The sequence below is a fragment of the Triturus cristatus genome, chromosome 1_2, assembly GCF_964204655.1.
Source record: "Triturus cristatus chromosome 1_2, aTriCri1.1, whole genome shotgun sequence".
Classification (NCBI taxonomy): domain Eukaryota; kingdom Metazoa; phylum Chordata; class Amphibia; order Caudata; family Salamandridae; genus Triturus; species Triturus cristatus.
Window position 1 is genome coordinate 797136202 of NC_140580.1, and position 23075 is coordinate 797159276.

Consider the following 23075-nt stretch of genomic DNA (forward strand, 5'->3'; position numbering starts at 1 on the left):
ACCCCTCTCACAGGCCAGCATTGGGAATTCCTTAATACACTTTTAAGCTGTAATTCTTGATTGGAGAGGAGTAGCTTTTCATATTTCAAATGTTTAGAATGATAATGTTAAAACCTCCTTACTGGTGAAGTTGGATTCAACATTACTGTTTTAGAAATGCCACTCTTAAAAAGTGGAAGTTTCTCTCTCTTTGTGTCTGACAGCCTGTCCCCAATTCACGTGACAGCTGCATTTTGCTAATTCTCTCTATACAGCCACAAACACAGGAAGGTGAGGCTCATCTGCATTCTGAGCAATCATCTGCATTCATCTGAATTCTGATGAGTCTTCCTGGGCAGGGGCGAAAGGGAGGGGCTGATACTTGCACTTCAATAGGTAGTGTCCTTTCTGCACACAAAGCACTGATTTACCCACCTCACCCCAGGTTTAGCCTGGCAGACAGAACAGGGTTGAAAGGTATCCTTGTGGACTTCAGAGAGTTCCTTTGAAGTCACCCCACATCGAAAGCACTTTTGGGTATAAGTGCTTAGTCTCTGACCCCTTGAAATTAGACACCTCTGGATTTTGAACTGAACCTCTGTCAGAGGGCTGCTGTGCTTCGTAAAGGGCTCGGATGGACGACTTCTCTGGAAGGACTGCTTTTCTGCTTGTTTCCTTGCTGCTTCCTGACTCTGCTGGAAAGACTCTGCCTTCCTTCCAAGTGATCTCCAAGGGCTAGCTGGCTTGTCTCCCGAGGTCTTAGGGACTCAAAAGACTTCCTGCATGAATCAGGCTCTAACCTCTTTTTCTGCTCATTTTTATTACATTATTAGTGAATTATAGTTTATTATTCACTATTAGTGTAAGAAAAATCAGCGTAAGCTATAATCCTTACCAAGAAATTTAACTTCACAAACAAGTCAACACTGTGTAAAATAAGTAATACACAAAGTGTGGATTTCTAACACAAAAAGTAAAACTACTGGCCTATAGAAATTTCAAGGTAAAGTCAATCAATACAAAACACATAAGGAACTATATTCTGTAAAACAATACTACTCACTTGCTAAAACAGTTAGACTCATCAGCACCTACTCTGCACAGACAGTAAGCACCAATGATATTGCTCTAGAAAAGAAAAACAAAAGAAAATTACACATAAGGCAACACAATACACATTGTGCACAAACACAATTAACATTTCGCACACATTAAAACAGAAGCTAAATAGGCTGCTATTATTTCACCATTTCCAAAAAACACGTTCATGGAGGTCATTGATACTCATTTGGAGTAAAAGCTATAAAACTGTTTTCTTACCAAACACTTCCAATTACACAAACTGCAGATCTACACGTGCCAAAACCGCAAGCACAAGGAAAACAACATCTTTTCACTTGAATAAAAAGGAGAGATAAAACATTATGATCACATAAAATGACCAAAACCTTCACCTCAAAAAGGGGAGCGATCCTTGGCAAAGAGGCCGCTCCCCAAAACATAATGCACAAAATATAATAAAATCCCTGGTGGTCTAGGCCCCAATGAGGGTAGAAATGGCCAAAATATTAACTCCAAAAAGGGGAGCAACCCTTGGCCAAGGGGCTGCTCTCCAAAACATTATGCCACATATGTAATAAAATCCCTGGTGGTCTAGTGGCTTCTGTTTGGCCTAAAAATATAAGGCTGATCTGCCCTCAAGTGGGTCAGAAACAGCCACAATATTATGCCCCAAAAGGGAGCAACCCTTGACCAAAGGGTCATTCCGCGTAATCATAATAAACATAAAATCCCTGGCTACTAGTGGGCTAGATAGGCCAATAAAATGTCTGATCTAGCCCGGGGTTTCCCAAAACAAAGAAAAACATGTTGCCATCAGACCAGCTACCCTTGCCGAAGGAGTCTCTCCCTTATAAATATTTGCATAATAAATCCCTGGGGCCTAGTGGGTTTCAACCCCTCCACCCCCGCCCCCTGGGGCAGATCAGCTGAAAAAACACTGATTCAGCCCCCAGAGGGAGGCTGAAACATGGATCAAATATGCCCCTGGGTAGCGACCCTTGCCTAAGGGGTAGCTCCCCCAAATAACATTAAAAGCATCCCTGGTGTATAGTGGCATGGATTTCTGCTCCACAATCACACCCCGCCTGCGATCATGGAGCAGGAATACTTGTCTTACAACCTAGAAGAGAAATGTATACAAGTGGGCTACCTCCAACCCATTACAAAATCAAGGATCATTTGTAGCAACCATGCGACGAAAGAAGGCTAAAGTACATGTACTTATTCATGCTCTTCAAGGTACTTCGTCAAGTGCATATTTACTCAGTTTCAGTACTGCTGCTGACATGGGACTGATTTCCATCAACTTTAACATAAATGCACATGCAGACATCAAGTCAGTTTCCGTTATTGTTTCATGGACTAGGAAAGCTTAAGACATTGAAAGAGCAACTTCACATCAATGAGGAAATTCGTCCTATAGCTCAACAATATTGTAAAATGGCTTTTCACTTGCAGAAAGCTGCTGAGAAAAAACTGTAAATGCTGTTAAAGCATGATATCATTAAAAACTCTACTGGTCCCACACCATGGGGTTCACCCATAGTGGTAGGGCTCAAAAAGGACAGTGGCGGTGCCATGCACATCTGTGTCAACATGCGCCAAGATAACAAGGCAATTGAGAGAGAACGACCTCCAGTTCCACACATTGCAGATATGATTACACAGCTGAATGGTGCCAAGTCTTTTCTTGTCTTGCTCTAAAGAAGGGGTATCATCAACTCGAACTAGAGGAAAACTGTAGGTACATTACCACCTCCTCGACTCATATTGGTTCGTTCAGATATAAAAGACTACATTACGGGGTTTCGTCCGCTGCAGAACTTTTTCAGGATGTCATTCGCATCATTATACAGCCTGCTCCACATGCTTATAATTAAAGTGATACTATACTGATATTTGGGGTCACTCGAAAGGAACATGACTAAGCCCTTACTCACATAGGCCACTTGCTGGCTGATGCCAGTCTCTCTTTGAACAAAGAAAAGTGTGAGTTTCACAAAACAAAACTCAAGTTCTTTGGGAAAATTGTCTCTGAAAAGGGGAGGGCACTAGATCAGGCTAAAGTACAAGCCTTGTTGACCACTACTCCACCACAAGATGTGACCATGCTGTAATTCTTCTTTTACATGACCAGTTACTGTTCCAGGTACTTTCATGATTGTGCACTGTCAGTGCCCTTTTAAGAGACTTGAAAAAAATTATTGGTGTATTTAAGTGGTCACCTGAATGTGATGGAAGCTTTAACAAAATCAAACATGCAATTGAGAACGCTACTGAGATTGTAGTAGATGCCAGCCCAGTGTGGTTGGGTGCAATCCCCGCCCAGTACAGTGGCCACGACAACACTCAAAGACACATTGTAGCTTACGTGAGCAGGAGACCGAACGTGTGTATTCCCACCCGGAGAAAGGAAGTCTAGCTGTTGTGTTGTGCATAGGGCAGAGAAAGATCAGAAACCTGCTTACTACTTTTTACGAGTGCCAGTTCATTGTTAAAGTAGAATGTCCAAAGCGGTTGAGGCCTTTGGTAAATGTATTGTCCAGTCAAGCATACCTGAAGCTCTTTCGGTGGAACATATTCTTGCTGCTACAAATACAGATCGAGATCTGTGTCTTCTCAAAGACATTATTGCCCAGCAATTCTGGAAAAAATGCACTTGACCTCTTACAGATGACTTTGAAAACCAGAAATTCTAAAATGTGACTGAGAAACTCTGTCACTCAAGAAGGCATTATAATAGGTTCTAGAATTGTAATTACAGAAAGTGTATTACAACAAGTCATTAAACTAGTCCATGAGGGTCCATGTGGCATTGTAGCCATAATGAGAGCTCTTTGAGACTGAGTGTGGTTTCCTTGCCTAAATGAAAGAGTTGAAAGAGAATGAAATGCCTGCCATGTATGCAAATGCTTGTCTCTCAAAACAATGCAGCATCCTTTAGTTATGACTGACCTCTCGAAGCAGGTGTGGGAGAGGATTGCAGTTGATTTTTTTGGACCCCTTAACAATGGACATCATTTACAGGTAATTGTTGATGAGTACTCGCGATTTCTCCTTGTGGAACACTTGTTGTCAACCACACAGGACAAAGTCATTGGGACATTTTTGCAACATGGGGTGTCCATTCCAATCTCAAGTCTGACAATGGCCCATCATTCAACAGCCAAGAGTTTCAAGATTTTCTCACTAACCTGAATGCTAAAAATCAGAAAACTACCCCTCTCTTACCACAGGCCAATGGTGTTGTCAAATGTTTCATTGGGACCCGAAAGAGAACACTTCAGCTGCTGCAGTCTAAGAACGTTATCTCAAACCGGCTCTATGTTCAGATTTATATGCTTTCAGATCACCTTTCCATTCCACTACAGGCCTGCCACGTTTAAGTTTTGGAGAGCCATAGGAACCTAATTGCCACAATGGACCTATAATAGCTTGACAAATGCAGACGAGATCTGTATGACGGATTCCTTGCACAATTCCAGAATGAAGACCTATGCTGATAAATGCCGATGTGCTCAGGACACAGTTTTCAAGGAAGGAGACTGGGTCATGGTCAAGAAAAAATGGAAACGCAAGTCTGATGCTCCCTTTGATGCTGAACCCTTGAGATCTGTGATGAGCAAAGGACAAATGGTGACTGCTCAAAATCCTGGAAAGTCCATCACAAGAAATTCATCACACTTCAAGCACCTAACTGGTTGATTGTCAGCTACAGATGTCAGAAGTGAGATCGGCCTACCTGAAAGTCTGGAGTGCCCACCTCCTACACCTATCTCTGCTGCCCCAGTGCCTGATGCAGGTTCCGCTCCTCCACTTCACCAGCCTCACAGTACTATGTCTGGAAGTTGAAAGAAGGTAAACCGAGCAAAAAAGCTCATATATCAAGAGATCAAATAAAGTCCAAATATCCGTTCTGTGTTAGTTTCTTCTTCTTTAATTCAATCTTGTTAATGCCTTCAAGCCAAGCCAACACGTGTTTCGTCCTCAAGGCTGTCAGCCCAGGACTTCATCAGGGCTAGAGACAAGAAAAATGACTACATTGTATTACATAATTATAACATTCCACATGTAGTTCATGTATTGAACTTCACTCTACCCACATCACATGTGTGCATTCTAGTAGTTTAATTGTGCAGTGTGGGAGAGACCACATTTTAAATACACCAGAGAGAGAAAGAGCAACTTGTTGCAAAAGTGTGTATAAAGACTATAAAGACACTGAGGTAAAAAAATATCCTTCAACCTAAATGCTCAAATGGAAAAGAGAGGAAGCCTACGATGTGCACTGTGCACCCCAAGTAACAAAAAAGAGAACAAAGGTTATAATTTTTGAGAATTATTATATATGAAAAAAGCATAAAGGGTGAGTAAATATAAACGAAAAAGTAAAGGTAGAATTAAAAGTATAGAATTAAAAGATAGTGGAATAACATACATACCACAAGAGAGTGAACAGACAATAGACAAAAGTGCACCATAGAAGACAAAAAAGTCCCAGACGCGTGTCTGTGCAAAAGCAAAAGAAAAGACAGATTTTCAAAAGGTGCGTACACCACAATGAAAGGTGGTTTAGATGTGGAGGCCTTTTACCTTAGTACATCGGATTACATCAGTGCATTGATAGGGGTTTATCAAAGGTGAGTTTTTAAGCATAACTGAAGTCACATTTGGGCCTTCCAACCAAATGACAATGCCATTACTGAATTAAGAGGGAAGGTAGTTGTCATCTGTACCCTGTATGTGACTAAATTCATATTACCGATGGCGCAATATTTAGGGCCAGATGCATCAAAGGGTTTTGCCCATTCTGTGTCTATGGGAAAATGTGTTTATGCATATGGCCCTTAGTCTATTAAATCAAACATAAGCTGTTTTTTACAGCGGCATCCTATGCTCACATATTTGAAGGTGCTCTCATATGTGATGATCCAGACAAAGTAGGCTAGGTGAAAGAAAATATTTGCCTAGCATCACACAATTTGGTTAAGTGCAGAAGCCAGCATGAATCATAGTTTTCCTCTTTCACAATATGCAATTCAACCACTCTGTGAGTATCTCTTTCTCTCCTTTTTTATCATTAAATATTTATGCTTTGGTTTTAATTCTTGGCCATTAGAGCAGAGCATATGTGGCAGGTATACGCCAAATGAAAACTGGCCTTGTTTTCGGCTTGAGGGTTCAAAAGGACCTTAAGCCGAGCCAGGCTTCTGGCTTGAAACTGGCTCTTGTCCTTAGGGACTCGGCCGACTCCACTCGCAGTGTAATATTGTGGCACTAATACTATATCACTAGTCGTAAGGTAAGGTTTTGGTCATTGGAGTGTAGAGTTAAAAGCCGAAGAATCATATGGACATATTTACAATGAAATGGTGCAGCGCGCCGTCGCAAGTAATTTGGTTGTACCAAGCTGCATCATTTCAGAAATGCAGGGATGTGCCGAACTTACAAGAATATCGTGCACCCCTGTGCTCTCCCATGCGCCGGCACATAAACAGCAGCTGCAAGACAACGCACGCACCCCTGCATTCCAGGGATGATTGTGTTTGTGCAGTGACGCCTCCCTGCACAAAAGCAATCATTAATAGCTTTTTTTGCTCCTGCAGCACACATAAAAAGGGCAAAAAAAGTCGGAAAAATTTAAAGGGCATATCAGCAAGCTGGCGATGACAAATTATCGCCGCTTTAGCGTCCGTTTTCGGACGAAAAGTGGCGATAATTTTATTGCTTAATCATCAAGGTCACGCTAACGTGTGATTCCTTGCTTTAGCTCCCTTTCCCATAACGCCCACCTTTGCATCTCTAATGAGATGCAAAGTGAGCGTTCCTTTCCAAGATAACTGGAGAAATGTCGCTAGCCGACATTTCTCCAATTATCAAGGGAATCGCTAACAGGCATAGCGATCAGAAAAGTAGTGTTAACCACAGTTAACGCTACTTTCCTTACGCCTGCTTTCCCCCTGATTTAGCCATTATATCCAATGTAAGGTGGATATAATGGCTAAGTATGCCCTGCCTTATCAGCAAGCTAACGTCAAAATGTGTGAGATTATCGCTGGATTTCCAGCGATAATCTCACATTTGGCAGTTAGCGCTTGGAATTTTATCGCTTTTGAGATAAGCGTTGCTGATAGCACACTATCTTAGCGATAAAATTCCACGATAGCCGGCGATAATTATCCTAGCGCTAAGTGCGCTTAGCGATAATTATCGCCGGCCCTTGCTGATATGCCCCCAAGTATTTCTCTTTAACACCTCCCCCGGAAAAGCGTTAGTTTTTGGGGCTGCCTCAGATTTACAAACCCATGTAAATCTGGGGCACTGTCAAAAAGCCATGGGTGTTGTGTGGGGACACCCACAGCAACACCCATGGCACACCCCTTTGACACACTGCGTGAAAGAGGGCCATATTTACAAGGCCGTGTAAAGACATGCAAAGTGGCTTGTGGCTTTGCAGGGCCTTGTAAATATGGATACACGTACAAAATAAGGTAACAGTTCCTAAACAGAACAGTGCCAATATGGTCTACTGTGAGAAGGGGGAGAGAGATAGGGCAGGGGGAAAGTAGTGGATGAGGTTCGAGAATGACAATGTAATGGAGACCAGATACTCCTGGATGGTACTAGAAGTGCCCTCACACACCCTTGCGGGTGCAAAGCATCATCATCGGGCGGTGCTCCTCGTGGGGGTGGCACTGCAGTCCCTCACGGGCCCTCGGGAGGGCTCTCTGTCGGAGATCTTTTGATGGAGTCGCCGTAGTTGTGCGTGCGAGTGTGTGGGGAAGGGGGGAGGACGGTGTTGTGATGGAGCTAAAAAGACCTTGTGGTACCCTAACAATTTATTGGTGGGTCCAAAGGATCTACTAAAAAGTAACGGGGGATAGTGTGAGATTGACACTCTGAGTAGGGGAAATTGGATGTGAATACGTCCCACTGCTCTCGACCCGTTGGAGTGAGGGTTAAAATGAGAGAGAGGGTGTAGAAAGGGTGGTCAACATGTTTCGCACTGCCCGTGGTCCCTAGTGGATCCTAGCGCACAACTACGGCGACTCCATCAAAAGATCTCCGACAGAGAGCCATCCCGAGGGCCCGTGAGGGACTGCAGCGCCACCCCCACGAGGAGCACCGCCCGATGATGATGCTTTGCACCCGCAAGGGTGTGTGAGGGCACTTCTAGTACCATCCCGGAGTATCTGGTCTCCATTACATTTTCATTCTCGAACCTCATCCACTACTTTCCCCCTGCCCTATCTCTCTCCCCCTTCTCACAGTAGACCATATTGGCACTGTTCTGTTTAGGAACTGTTACCTTATTTTGTACGTGTATTCATTCCAGGAGCACCAGTACAGGACCTTTTCCCTTCCTACCTTTATGCTCCTTGTCCCCCCTTTTCAAGTGTGTATACCTTGTAAATATGGGCCAGCACACAGTGCCACCGGAGCGTCAAAAAAGGTGATGCTGCGGTATTGCTAGGGACCCCTCGACGAAACTGAGTGCAGCCCTGCTCGTGGGGGGTGCACCTTAAATGGAGGGATCCGTCTTTCTGACGTACTGAGAGGACAATCAATTCAGCAGCACTCAGGAGCGAGCCTGCTGACTGACATCATTCGTCAGCCACGCGCCGCCTGATGTCTGCTGAATGTCAATGATCATAAAAGCGCTGTGTCTGCAGATCCAGCGGATACCACTGTTAACATGAATTTGAATGGCAGGCCAACTGCTGTCTGTTTGTTTGTTGGTTCGTTTGAAGGTCAAAAGGTCACGCCGAGCAATTCAGTGAATGGTCTCCTTGAAATTCACACTCTTAGATCAGATTATTCTCACTCTTGCTAACAATAAAGGTCGGAGAAGATGTTATCTTTTTGGTACAATTCCATTTTCAGCTTATTTATTTATTCCTTAAACGCCTCTGAAACGGAATGGTCCACATTACAATGGTATTTCTTAGATTTCTTTCAGTCTGGAAGATTCGTTTCTCCATAAAGAGTGGCGTAATAGATAACACCTTAATCTCAACTACCCTCAGATCAAATTAAACAAACTATGGCAAAGCCAATATATATATATTTTTTAAACTGGAAATGTTTCTTCATTGTTTTGTGAGTTTGTGTTCATGTGTTTGGGATGGCGAGTAGTTAAAATTGAGAAATAATTTGTGGATGGATAAGAGGGTACCTGGAAGGATGAATGGGTGATAGAGAAAACAGATATATTAATCACTAATTCAGCCATTCAAATATCCATGCAGCTTTCAAACCAAGCACTTCCCTCATTCATCCACACCCGCACTTATCTAAGCAGGCATCTACACATGAACTCCCCAACCCATTCATCCATGCATGCACTCATTTACTGATAAAATTCTACATTCATGCATGCGTCCATCTTCCAACCATGAATGTGTTCTTGTATTCACCTACTCACTCATTAACTAGCGCAAACTCAACCATCCAAATAGCAGCAAATTCATTTTCCAAAAAAGAGCCATGGCTTTGTCTCTTTCTATCAAATAGGTTTTCCATGTCCTTACGGTAGGGCAATACATTTATGACTATATACAGTGCTGGAATAGAGTGGGAACCATGTGGACTCCAAGTCCAGCAGCTCTTCTGGAGTCCAGAAGGGTCCAGGCTGGGCTCACGGAGTCGTCCACAATGTGTCCTACTTCTTTGTGGCAATAACGCGGCACATTCGGCTGGAAGGGGCTCACACACATTCTCTTTTCTTTGCAGTTCACAATTGCATCCTGCAGTGAGTGAGGGCGCTTGTTTTCCTTCCAGAGCTGTAAAGTACTAAATGTCTCACTTTTTGGGTGTTCATTAGTTCTTTTGGTCTGAGTTGTATGTTCATCTGGGGGAGGTTCACGTATAATCACGAAACACCGTTAAAATCTTTCCCCCAGATTCAGCCACAAATGTGCACTGAGGTATTGCTTTGCAAAGAGATACACTGAGCTCTCCCTATTTTTAGGAGTATGTGCTTTGTTTGGGATATCAGGCATGCCTGTGCGTGAGTGTGCATGCGTCATGTGTGTAGTTACACTGACATCCTTCTTAAAGCACACAATATAAAGTGAACGTTTCTGACACGCAATAGTTATTATTGTTCATCATTTGAACCCATTTTTATCCTTAAATAGCGAAATATTGAGTTAAAACTTTTAAATATGAAACATTATGGCTTGCAGGTTATGTGCAGGTTGTTTTAGAGGTCAGTGAGCTGTTGTACCTAATTGTAAATTGTTGCCTTCGAGCTAAAACAGGATCTCTGAAAGAAAAGCATCAACCCACTGAGCAGTCTTACAAAAAATATACTGAATCGTGTGTCAGGGTGGGGTCATTGCTGCTGTGTGGCAGCAGGGAGCTGTACACTTCAGTTTAAAGTGCGTATGTCTTTTTAGTCAGCTGTCTTACCATGGCCAGCCAGATATTCGCATTTAAAACTTCTCTAGCCCCGGCTTAGAGAAAGCACAGGCCTCCAGCGCTCTTAAGAGTTCTGAGGGAGGCTGCGCCCTCCAATCCTGGCACTTCTCTCATCTCCCATGCTGGTTACCAGCATGAGGGCAGCGCCAGGATTGCTTAAGGAAATATACTGGAGCCAGATGAGACCAGAGCGAGGAGGACATTGGAGGTCGTGCAACAAGCAAGGTAAGTGTTTTTTTCTTTTTACTTACGCCAACCTCTCACCTTGCATGCATGTAGGAATCAGCACCACATATGCTCACCCACTACTCTGACTACATGCCAGCCACCCCGGCTCACTGGTCTACTCAAAAGACAGATCAGCCCTCTAAGTTATTCAATTGTTCAAACCTGTGTCGAGAGATTCCATGCAGATCTCCTTAGTGTATTGAAGCTCTGAGTTATCTTACCAATAACATACCCTGCAACAGAGATTTGTGTAGCAGATGTTTACACTCTGAGCATGATCCAGAATCTGTCTGTCTCTCCCTTTTTTCAGCGCTTGGTACAGCAGCACAATAATAATAAGCAATATGCTGCTGCTTGGTGCACAGCTGCAATTGTGGGGGATGCCACAGGTGTAACTACCAGTTGTGCAGCTGGCGCATTGCACGGGGCCAGAGGTAGGAGGGGGCTTAACTACCACAGCTCCTTGAGCACTAAGAGGGTGCCTACTAGCATAGGTGCTGGAGGTAGGGCTGCGATGGTGCTGCAGCACCCCAAAGCAACCATGCCGGAATTGCAAAGGAGAATGAGTATTAAAAAAACTTAACATTTTGTTTTTATCTTATCACATTTCCTGAGTGTTCCTGAGTGTTTAAATACAGAGGTCAAATGTCAGTTGAGTCTTCTGAAAAATTGCTGTTTATGTTTTTAACATGGAGACTGGTGTTTACCTTTCTTTTTCTACTCTTTCAAAGTGTGACTAGTTTGTAAAGTGAATCAAGTTACAATCTTGCTGGTGTGAAAGAAACGGCCATAGCAAGCCATTTATTCTAACACACAACATTCAAATATCTTCGACTGCCTATAAATGAACTGTACAAATACTTCAAATTAAATAAATAGGAAAGCACATATGAAGCACTTTTTTTTCTAATTCTGAAGTGTGATGGAAACAAAGGGGGATATTCTCAAGAACGTGTGATGACTATCGCAAAATTTGCTTAACACAACTTTGCACATCGCTATCTATTGCGGGAAAATAACACTGTGTTAACGTTGTATTCTCAACATGGCGGCACCATGCAATAGTCCCAAAATACCACGCCAAATGACCGCGTTAAAATTAACGCGATGCCGAAAAAACTCAATGCCAACATGAAAGCAGCAACGCAGATTGGCGGTGGGGTCCAGAAGCACACCAGAAGCTGGATGACATGGAGAAAATGGTGGCCACAGTCAGCAGTCGGAATATGGTGCCAGGAGTTGTGGCACTGGACACTGCTCAACATGACTTGACACAACATCAACAGGGTGAGTACCGACCAGGGCCTGGGGGGACGAGGGAGATGTGCTCAATGGCACACATGCACAATTAAGCAGAGCACACTGCACACCCACAATGACTCTGAATCAAGTCCCTGACCCCCGTGGCACACTGCAACACACATACAAACACCAAGTAGGCCCCCATACCCCATGTTCCCAAAAGGGTCCCTCCCCACACATCACCAATATCACAACCAAAACATGCACACGTGCGAAACATACCCTGAAACCGATCCCAGGATGCTTGTTTCCGGTCCAGGGAGGACCTGGCCTGGCAGTTTGGTCTGGACTGTTCCCATGAGGCACAGGGTCAAGACTGATTTGCATATGGCTGGGTCCAAACTGGGGTGGTGTAGTGGGCAAAAGAACGATGGATTTAACCCAGCTCTTTTGACCGGGTGAGCATGTTTGCATTGTCAGCATTCCGTCCATCATTTGTTTGCTGTAACACTTCTTTCGCCCTAAGTGGGATGGGTATTCCCAGATGTTGGTCCCTTGCTCACTGTGACACTGGATTCAAGCTAGCCTGACTGAAGAGGGGTGACATACCCTGAAACCGGTCCCAGAATGCTTGTTTCCGGTCCAGGGAGGACCTGGTTTGGCAGATCGGTCTGGACTGTTCCCATGAGGCACAGGGTCAAGACTGATTTGCAAATGGCTCGGTCCAAACTGGGGTGGCGTATAGAGAAAAAGAACGATGGATTTAACCCAGATCTTTAGACTCTGGGAGAATGTTTGCATTGTCAGCATTTCCCCCATCATATGTTTGCTGTAACACTTTTTGTCCTAAGTGGGATGGGTATGCCCAGACATGGGTCCCTTGCTCACTGTGCCACTGGATTCAAGCTAGCCAGGCTGAAGAAGGGTGACATACCCTGAAACCGTTCCCAGGATGCTTGTTTCCGGTCCAGGGAGGACCTGGCCTGGCAGTTCGGTCTGGACTGTTCCCATGAGGCACAGGATCAAGGCTGATTTGCATATGGCTGGGTCTAAACTGGGGTGGCGTAGTGGGCAAAAGAACGATGGATTTAACCCAGCTCTTTTGACTGGGTGAGCATGTTTGCAATGTCAGCATTCCGTCCATCATTTGTTTGCTGTAACACTTTTTTCGCCCTAAGTGGGATGGGTATTCCCAGACGTTGGTCCCTTGCTCACTGTGCCACTGGATTCAAGCTAGCCTGACTGAAGAAGGGTGACATACCCTGAAACCGGTCCCAGAATGCTTGTTTCCGGTCCAGGGAGGACCTGGTTTGGCAGATCGGACTGGACTGTTCCCATGAGGCACAGGGTCAAGACTGATTTGCAAATGGCTCGGTCCAAACTGGGGTGGCGTATAGAGCAAAAGAACGATGGATTTAACCCAGATCTTTTGACGCTGGGAGAATGTTTGCATTGTCAGCATTTCCTCCATCATATGTTTGCTGTAACACTTTTCGTCCTAAGTGGGATGGGTATGCCCAGACGTGGGTCCCTTGCTCACTGTGCCACTGGATTCAAGCTAGCCTGGCTGAAGAAGGGTGACATACCCTGAAACCGTTCCCAGGATGCTTGTTTCCGGTCCAGGGAGGACCTGGCCTGGCAGTTCGGTCTGGACTGTTCCCATGAGGCACAGGATCAAGACTGATTTGCATATGGCTGGGTCTAAACTGGGGTGGCGTAGTGGGCAAAAGAACAATGGATTTAACCCAGCTCTTTTGACTGGGTGAGCATGTTTGCAATGTCAGCATTCCGTCCATCATTTGTTTGCTGTAACACTTTTTTCGCCCTAAGTGGGATGGGTATTCCCAGACGTTGGTCGCTTGCTCACTGTGCCACTGGATTCAAGCTAGCCTGACTGAAGAAGGGTGACATACCCTGAAACCGGTCCCAGAATGATTGTTTCCGGTCCAGGGAGGACCTGGTCTGGCAGTTCGGTCTGGACTGTTCCCATGAGGCACAGGGTCAAGTCTGATTTGCAAATGGCTCGGTCAAACCTGGGGTGGCGTATAGGGCAAAAGAAGAAATGCTTTATCCCAGATCTTTTGACTGTGGGAGAATGTTTGCATTGTCAGCATTTCCTCCATCATTTGTTTGCTGTAATACATGCGAAATCCAGCAAAGATTAATATTTGTGAGCCACACTGACAACGCAAGTGACACCACACGACGATTTGCATGGCTGCAATCCAATCATCATGACATTGTGCACGCCATGACACTGAGGTGGCTGAGTGTGGACCACAACCGGAAAGGAGCAGGCCACACTCTGACACCTCCACATGCACAAACCACCCCAGATGTCAACAACACATCTGTGGACAAACCATGCCCAAGAGTCGCAACTCGACCAATAGCCCAATATAGCCAAGTCCAAAACATCCCAGCACTGTTGAAGCACAGAAGTCAAAGGCATATCACCTGAAAGGGATACGGGGCAGCTAAATCAGAGCAGCAGGGGCGACTCACCCACAATGCAGCACACACACATAGCAATAACAGCACATCACAATTGACGATAATGTGGTACAAAGTGCAACACTTTCACTACAGAACAGAGGACACAACTGGTTCCGCCTGTGCGTGGAAACAGGCCAATCACATCTGGCATAGCAGGAAACTGTGAGATGAAAATGTACGTGTACAACCTCACATCCGTCATGTAATTCAAATGTCCACTGTCCCTCATCAAACAGTCAGCTCCTCCCAAACAGTCACAAAGTACATTGTCATGCAGTCCCGATGCAAACATGACCAATGTGTCAACATACATGTCAACACAATGTTAAAATGTATCTCCCCTTCACATAGCAGAGGGACAATCAACACCTCCTGCAGAGCAGACAACTCATCACTGATGATGAGGAGGACCTCCACACCTTCGACACTGACGCCCTACAACAGCTCATGGACATCTTAGGCAACCTACCTCCAGGAGCAGGGAAGCCCAGCTGCATCCAAGAGACCCCACCCCCTGCACAGACCACACAGCAGGAAGCACTCATCACCACAGCTGGCTCCCAGCACCTCACTGAAGCACACATCACATTCCATGGCCAGGTGTTAGACTGCCAGAAGGAGGTGGCTGAACATGTGCGGGTGGTGTCCGAAATCATGGCAGCCGAACTCGATTACATACGTGGTTGTCTAATTCCCATCAGGAACCGCTTACACTCACCAACGGACACACACACAGCAACCTAGACACGCGCAGTTGCACATTTCCAGTACAGAACCATGCCCAGAGCCCTGGGACAATCCTTCAAACCCCTACGCTGGACTGGTGTACGCAGGGCCAGCCCACTCCGCTCACGCTTACAGGGGGGGACTTAATGAGCTACTTTCCGTGCTCTTCCCCACTGTCTTGGGTAATATGGTTGCGTCCACTGTTCATGTTCACTACACTCCAAACACCAACAGTATATGTCGACATGGGCATGCCTGTGGTCTGCATACTGCAGTCTGGCCAGCACATCCATGCCACACTTGGCATTTTATACATTCTCATTCATGGGTCACTTGCCTCCTTAGCACATGCATGGTTCCCACCTCTCCCCACATTCTGTTATTGTGTGGCTGAGGTGCCATGCCATTGATGACTCATGTACATGGATTGCCCAGGTCACCACTGTAAGTTGTGCTGTCATGTCTGATAGGTGGGCATGTTGTTTGGCATATTGGTTGTGAGTTTGTAACGGGTGCATTCCCGGAGTTGTGAATTGCATGATTGTGGAGTTGAGGTGTGTGGTGTGTTCATTTGGTACTTGCCAATGAGCAATGTGTTCCCATGGGTGCCAGCCTCAAACTGCTGGTTGATGATGGACTGTTGGAAGACGAAGGAATCATGCACACTGCCGGGTAGTTGGCGACAACATTGGTGAAGAGTCCCCGGTGGTCCACTATTGCTTGAACATTGATGGAATGCATGTGCTTCCTTTTGCGGTAATTGTGTGCAGTGGCAGCAGGGGGCACGAGGAGTACATATGTGCAGCACATTGCCCCCAACACATGCGGGAAGGCATCTATGGCATAGAAACCTTGCTTGGTTTCCAGCTGTTCCTGCGCAGTGTGTGGGAAGTAAAGGTACAGGGGTACCAAGCTGATGATGGCATCAAAGACAGGTGTGAGGAACTTGGATAGGGCTGGCTGTGAAACTCCCCCGACTCTGGCAGTTGTTGGTTGGAAGGTACCAGAGGCCAACATGTGCAGCACAGCCAGCAGCTTTGTCTGCAGAGGGATGTTGGTTGTCCACTGTGTTGGAACCATCAGCCTGTGGGCAATAATGGTCAGGATGCGTAGGATGGTTGTCCTTTTGTCCCTGTAGTGAGCAATGACATCCTCTGGTGTTAAGTCTGTGAGGCTGGTGCGTTTTCTGAAGGTCCACTGTCTTTGTCTGTGCTGCCTCTGTGGTGGTCCAGGGGGAGGGCGGGTGGGTCCTGGGGGGATGGCGGGCCTGGGGGCTGTGATGGTGGGTGTTGTGGCCCTCTTGGGGCTCCGAGCTGCATGATGTGTAGCTCCATGGCATCTGTTGTTCTTCTGGTGTGGCTGTGGGCCGGGCTCCCTTTATGGTGCAGGGTGTCTCCCGTCTTAACACCAAGTCGGAGCAGGTGTTAAATCCCTGCTGCTAACACGCCTTATCGCGTGTTTTGTGTTCTTATCGCCGAACTGGCTGGTCGTTGAGAATGTTGCGAAGTGGTGTTTTTGCGGCTTTTTGCACGGGAACGTCTACTCTGCATATCATTAGCGCTAGTTGCCGATATCATCAGTGGTGAAAATTTTTGCGGCGGCTATCGGAGGAAAGCTGGTGTTATTGGCTGTTAGCACCAGCTTGTGAATGGTGCGATACATTTATCACCACTTAAGCTGCGATAAAGTGCCGCTAATTCGGCGATGAGTCCTTGAGAATATGCCCCAAAGATTTTAATAAGACAAAAACAAATCAAGACACTTTACTTTGTCATGTGGAAATCACAAATGTTCACAGAACCCCAATTTCCACACATTGTTTGTGCTCTATATAGTTTTACCAGTAAAATTGTGTGTCTGTGCAGTTAAGTGATCTTTTCAATGGAAAACGTGCTGTCTGTAATTGACAGGGTGCTACCACACCATGCTTTCATAATGTACTTGTGACAGTGTGCTCCTAAATACACCACCAGCTAATCACTGTACCCTTACCGGTCTCCTGCTTAATGGGCATGGCTCATTTGCAACACCTGCTCTTTGTCTGATGGTCGGATTTTTTAGTATTCCTATGGGTTTAGTGATGTAACATTGATGGCAGCACCCCTGTCTGAAAATCGTTCCAGCAGCTCTGCCTACTAGGGCGACTTACAGCACTGGGAGCATTCTGTTATTCCCATCTGATTCCCTCAGCTACAGGAGTCAGACTCCAAACAGCAGAATCCAATGAAGCACCTGCAGGGGGGCACTATGAAGGCTTGGTTACACATGCACTGAATAACTGAAGCAGTACGCATATTCACTTTTGTAGATGTAAAACTCACCATTCGGCCCTGGCTGCCTGCCGCCAGCAGTGGTCAAAGAAGACCTAATGCCCATGCTGCTGTGTGGCTCTGAAGACAAGACAGTCACCAAAATCCCTGCATTTAGTCTAACTGTAGAAAGGCAGAAAATAGAAGTCTGTAAAAAAATAGACTTACTTAGGAAAGAGAGCTGGAACTTGGAAAACAAATTATTTGAGTGTTGTATGTTTAATTTTCATGTTAAAAAGGCAGAGGTATCGTTAAAACAACTTCTTGGGGTAGCTAATGGACTATTCTTTCATATTGAAACCAGAAGTAAGAATAGTTATCCTAATGAGACCTGTGGAAACCAACCAGAATCTCAGAAAACAATATATTGCTCCCCAGAGTGAGATTCTAAGGGAGAGGGAACTGAGTAACTGACAACACCATTAGTGAATTAAGATGCAAGTCAGTTGTCATGTGGGTTATATTCCAATTTTACACAGAGCAACATTATAGCCCATTATGTCAAATACAAGAGAGGTTTTTGCACAACACACATCCTCATGTATTTTGCAGTTTTCTCATTTGCAGCAATGAAAATAATAGAAGGCTTGATAAAATAATATAATTGTATACGATCACATTTGTTCAAGTAGCCAAACCAGGATTGATCCCAGGTTTTCTGGTTTCACATTGTGTAATTCAGACACTAAATTAGTATTGCTTTATTGCTCCTGTTTGATAACACAGATTAATGCTGTGTCTTTCATTCCTGGTGCCTGAAGTTAGAGGGTGGGTAGCAGGCAAAACCCACATAAAAGCTCAGCTCATTTTGAGCTTGATTGCTTAAGATTACCTCGAACTGAACTAGAGCCTGGCATCTGGCTCGAGCCTACACTGGCTCACTCATCTCTATAATTTAGGTAGTCTGTGCCTGAAGTACGCTTAGATGCTGTTGCCACATTGATACTTTTTTTGTATGCAAAATTATCTTAGCTTGCAATACTGCTGACCATCTTGTACATGTGTTGTGTGTGAGGGTAACTGACACTGCTACTAGATGCTGTACAATGTGTGTTTTTGTTTACATACAGGCTCGGACTGCTGCTGCAGATGCTGTCCATGTTCTGTGCATGCACAGGGAAGCCTGCATTGCTTGTGGCCAAATCAGTACGTATTCTATGGGCGTGAGGGAAGTTTGCACACCTGCCCAGTACTGTACCTGTTTTGTGTATGGAAATCTGGCTATGTCTGTGAGTTAAACTTGTGCTGATAGACCCTAGTGCTGTTCCTTATGCTTGTATTTAATCTGAAATGCTCCTTAATTGTTGTGTTTAAGGGAGGTATAAAGTGATACTGCCCAGAGCCACACTTTTTACTTCTGTTTGAAGGAAGGTTGCAGTGGTCCTGCAGTACCACACTTGTTCAATGTCTTTAAAGCCAGCTTGCACTGGTCTGACAGTACCACATTTTTCTGTGTTTTTAAATAAATCTGGCAATGTCCCTGCAGTGCCACACTAATTCTATGACTTTGAATGAAGCTTACATTGGTCTTAAAGTACAACATGTGTTCCATGTCTTTGAAGATTAAACTGACTGGTCCTGCAGTAGCACACTTGTTCCATGTCTTTGAAGGAAGCATGCACTGCCTTGCAGTGCAGTGCCACACTTGTTCCATGTCTTTCAGGGAAACCTGCACTGATCCTGCAGGGATATCTTTCAGGGAAGAATGTGATGCCCTCGACCAGTGCTGTATGTCTTATGCATGTGAGCCATGGACCTGCTGTACTCCTGCTCTATTTATTTCTGGATTGTAGATCTGACCAAAAGACTCTTTTAGTTGTCTCACCAGCCCCATGTTTTCTAAAGAATAATACATCATTTTGATTAGAGAAAATAGGTTTTGGGTAAGCCCACTTCAGTTACTGAGTGTCATTCTCATATTGGTTCAGACCTTCATACAATTGGGCAGTGGATCAGCCTTCTTCAGCTAGTTTCTCTGTTGCCAAAGTTGTGGTCTGTTCTGTAGACACCTGCTGGCTTTAGGATGTTAGGTAGTATGAGTAACAGTATTTTGTACTTTTCAACAGCAGCATATAACTGCAAATGCAACAATGTTGAATTGTCCAAATGAGGAAGACAAGGTGAAGGAACCTAAAAGAGATTGTTTGACATTACAAAATAGATACATTACAAGTAACACATTTTGAGGACACATTTTCAAAAACAATCAAAGATAAACTACCTAAATAAATACACTAGTCATTGTGTCAAAACTTAGATCAGCAAACATATTTTCCTAGGTTCACCTTAACTTGCCCTTTCACAAAAATGTCTAGCACAGACTTTTATTCTCATGAGATTAAAAGTTGGTTTTAAACGTAATGTAATACTATGTGAATATATACTCACCCTCATGTAAAGACATCTATAACATTTGATGTAAGTCTATTCCTTCCTCTTCACCACTGTCATCTTCATTTGGCATTTCGAGATCCTCACCCAGTGGTTCATCCTAATTTTTTTCCACTGCAATGTACAGGATGTCTTATTGCAGGGCTATGTTGTGTTAAATGCAGCATGCCATGGTGATTTTCCACACCTTGTCGGGTGAGTAGAGGAGGGCTCCACCAGCCTTATCCAGACATCAAAATCTGGCCTTTAGGAGCCCAAATGGCACTCCACTGGCCTCTGTGTTCTTCCATGGGCCTCATTGAAGTGGTCTTCCTCTGGCATTGTTGGATTCCTCAGTGTTGCTAACAACCACGGTCAGTTAGGATAAACTGAATTTCCTATTTGAAATGAAAAAAGAGCAAACAAATTACATACTATCTTTGATCATTAAACTTGAAATTAACAAAAAAATATATTGACAGATTGCACATACCAACAAGCCGGGCCCTCTCAGGTCCAAGTAGGTGCATTTGCAGGGGTGTGGTGCTGTTCTGTAGTACAAAGAAATCATGTTTTGATCCTGGAAAACATGCACACATGCTTGTGATGTACAAATCTGGTATGCAAACAACTTGTGCATTGATTGAAAGGAACTTTTTCCAATTGAGGGAGGCTTGTCCTCTGTCATTTGGTAGCACCAAGGACAATATGTGTGCCATTAATTGCTCGAACCACACGTGCAAGGTGACCCAAATCATAAAAATCTCCCTTCAATTTCTCAAAATCCTCATTTCGTGTAAACTGTATGAAGCTGTTGATGTGTCTCAACATTGAAGAAATAACTTCTTTTAGCACACCACTGAAAGTTGGTTGTGACATTCCACCAGATACGGCAACACGGCATTAGAATGATCCTGTGGCCACAAAATGGAGTACTGTCATTATTTTTACTATTGGTGTTATTGATATGGGATTTCTATTGTGAGGCATAAATAAGTGTGCATTTGTAATGTTAATTCCCATTGGAACCTTTAGCCACACATACAGCCCGAACTGCTGAACCGACTTACACCAAATATGGCAGAGAGGTAGATGTTAGTTCAAGGAAGTGCCTTTTGCCTATTGGGTGTAAATCTCTTCAGTAGTTTTTGGGAAATTTAAGCTGAAAATTATAGTGATATCTCTGGCCGCAGATATTTCATGATGATTCCATGACTGGTTGCGGATGCACGCATCAACAGGAATGGTCTGATTGGCTGGACGGAACCTGAACAGAAAGTTGTGGCTGCCATTTTATTGATCGAGAACAGTTCCCGGGGCTGACAATTTCTGAAAAAGCTAACATAAGGGGTCAGAGGTGGTCTGACTCTGTGTTTGAGAAATTGGGGCGGAAGTGACACAAGTTATGTGTCCAAAATAGATTATTTTAATCACGTGTGATATTTGCGACGATTCCGGTGCTGCAAGCGTGGCTCCGTGTACCGTCGCGGGGACGTCACAACTACAGATGTCGTCACAAATATTGATGGAAATATAAAAAAAATATATATTTGTACACACTAGCTGGTAACTGTCACACACTTATGTACCTACTCACATATTTTCTCAGACACTCATACACCCATTCACATACCCACTCACACACTTATATATCCAGTCATATACCCACTTAGATACTCATACACCTATGTACAGACCCACTCAGACACTCATACACCCACTTACAGACCCAGTGTGAGACTTTTGCTCCCACTGACACATTCACTAATAGACAGACCCACTCAGACACCTATGTACCAACCAATAAATCCAGTCACAGGCTCATGTACCCATTCACATACATAGTCAGAGACTCATAAACCCACTTGCAGACCTATTCACACACTCAGAGACTCACTCAGACACTCACACACCCAGTCAGCGACTCACTCAGATATTCATGCATCGACTCACAGACCCCCTGAGATACTTATAATTCTACTCATACACCTACTGAGACATTGATTGACAGTCACAAATCCAGTCTGAAAATAACTTACTGACTCAGAGCCACTGAGAGACTTATACTTCCACTCATGCATTCACTGACAGGGAGATGCACTCAGAGACTTATGCAGCCAGTGACACACTTACTAAAAGACTCATGAGTCTACTCTGATATCCACTCATAGATGTATATATGCAGTGACAGACCCACTCAGAAACTTATGGATACACTCACATAACAGAGTGAATAATTATTACAAACTGTTATAGAGATTTTGATAAATGTTTTTATACAGTCAATTAGATACTGACTTATCTATGGTGATAGTTAGAATTAGTAAGAGTGTTATAATTGTTGAATGTGGTGGTGGCTATTGAATTCCTACTTTTGCTTTGCATTTTCGTGACGTATCCATGATGACCGCAAAAACAGAAAACAGGTTTTAGATCTGGCTAAAATAAAAACTCTCTAGAAAAACATGTTTTTAGAAAATACTGTAATAAACCAGTAGTGCCTAAAATAAATAAATAATTTCATGTGTGTGGATATATATGTTTGAGTCTTTATGGAAAAGGCGTGATCATTGCGGTTAACAACATCTTTGCCACGTCCACAATAACTGAAAAATGGAAAATATGTCTGAAAGATGTTTTTTAAAGAAACCTGTGCAAAAATATGAGTTAAATGTTTTAGTAATATGTGTAGTGCAATGTTCAGAATGAATTTTTTTACAGATTATTTTTGGATCTGTTGGTGCTCATTGAAAGTCTGCTTTTGTTTTAAGGCCTCGTGAAATATCTGCGATGATCGCGACATCATTGTGAAGATTGTCAAAAACTAGAGAAAGACTTTTAGAAAAAAACTTCACAATATTTCGGGTACTAGGGTGGCGTTGGTTGTGTGTATATGGCTGCTACACATAAGACCGGATGCAGAGTTTCAGGTTACTTAGAAATGCTCTATTGCCTTCATCTGTAAAGTGCACTCTATCATTTCTATAAATTCCATGCATTTCAAAACGCATATTGCTGTAATAGATACAGCCCATGTCTCTGAGGAATGCAGAAATAGTTCTATTAACATGTTTCCTGGCTTTGTCAACCTGTGGACAAAATTGATATGACCACTTCCATTTCTGTCTTTGGCATATATTAGAGTACACCAAGACAGTGTGAGGGAAAAGTGACATCAGTTCTGCAAAAGGTTTCTTTCATTAGGATTTGCAGCCCTACCCCAGTCAATGTGCCAAGGTC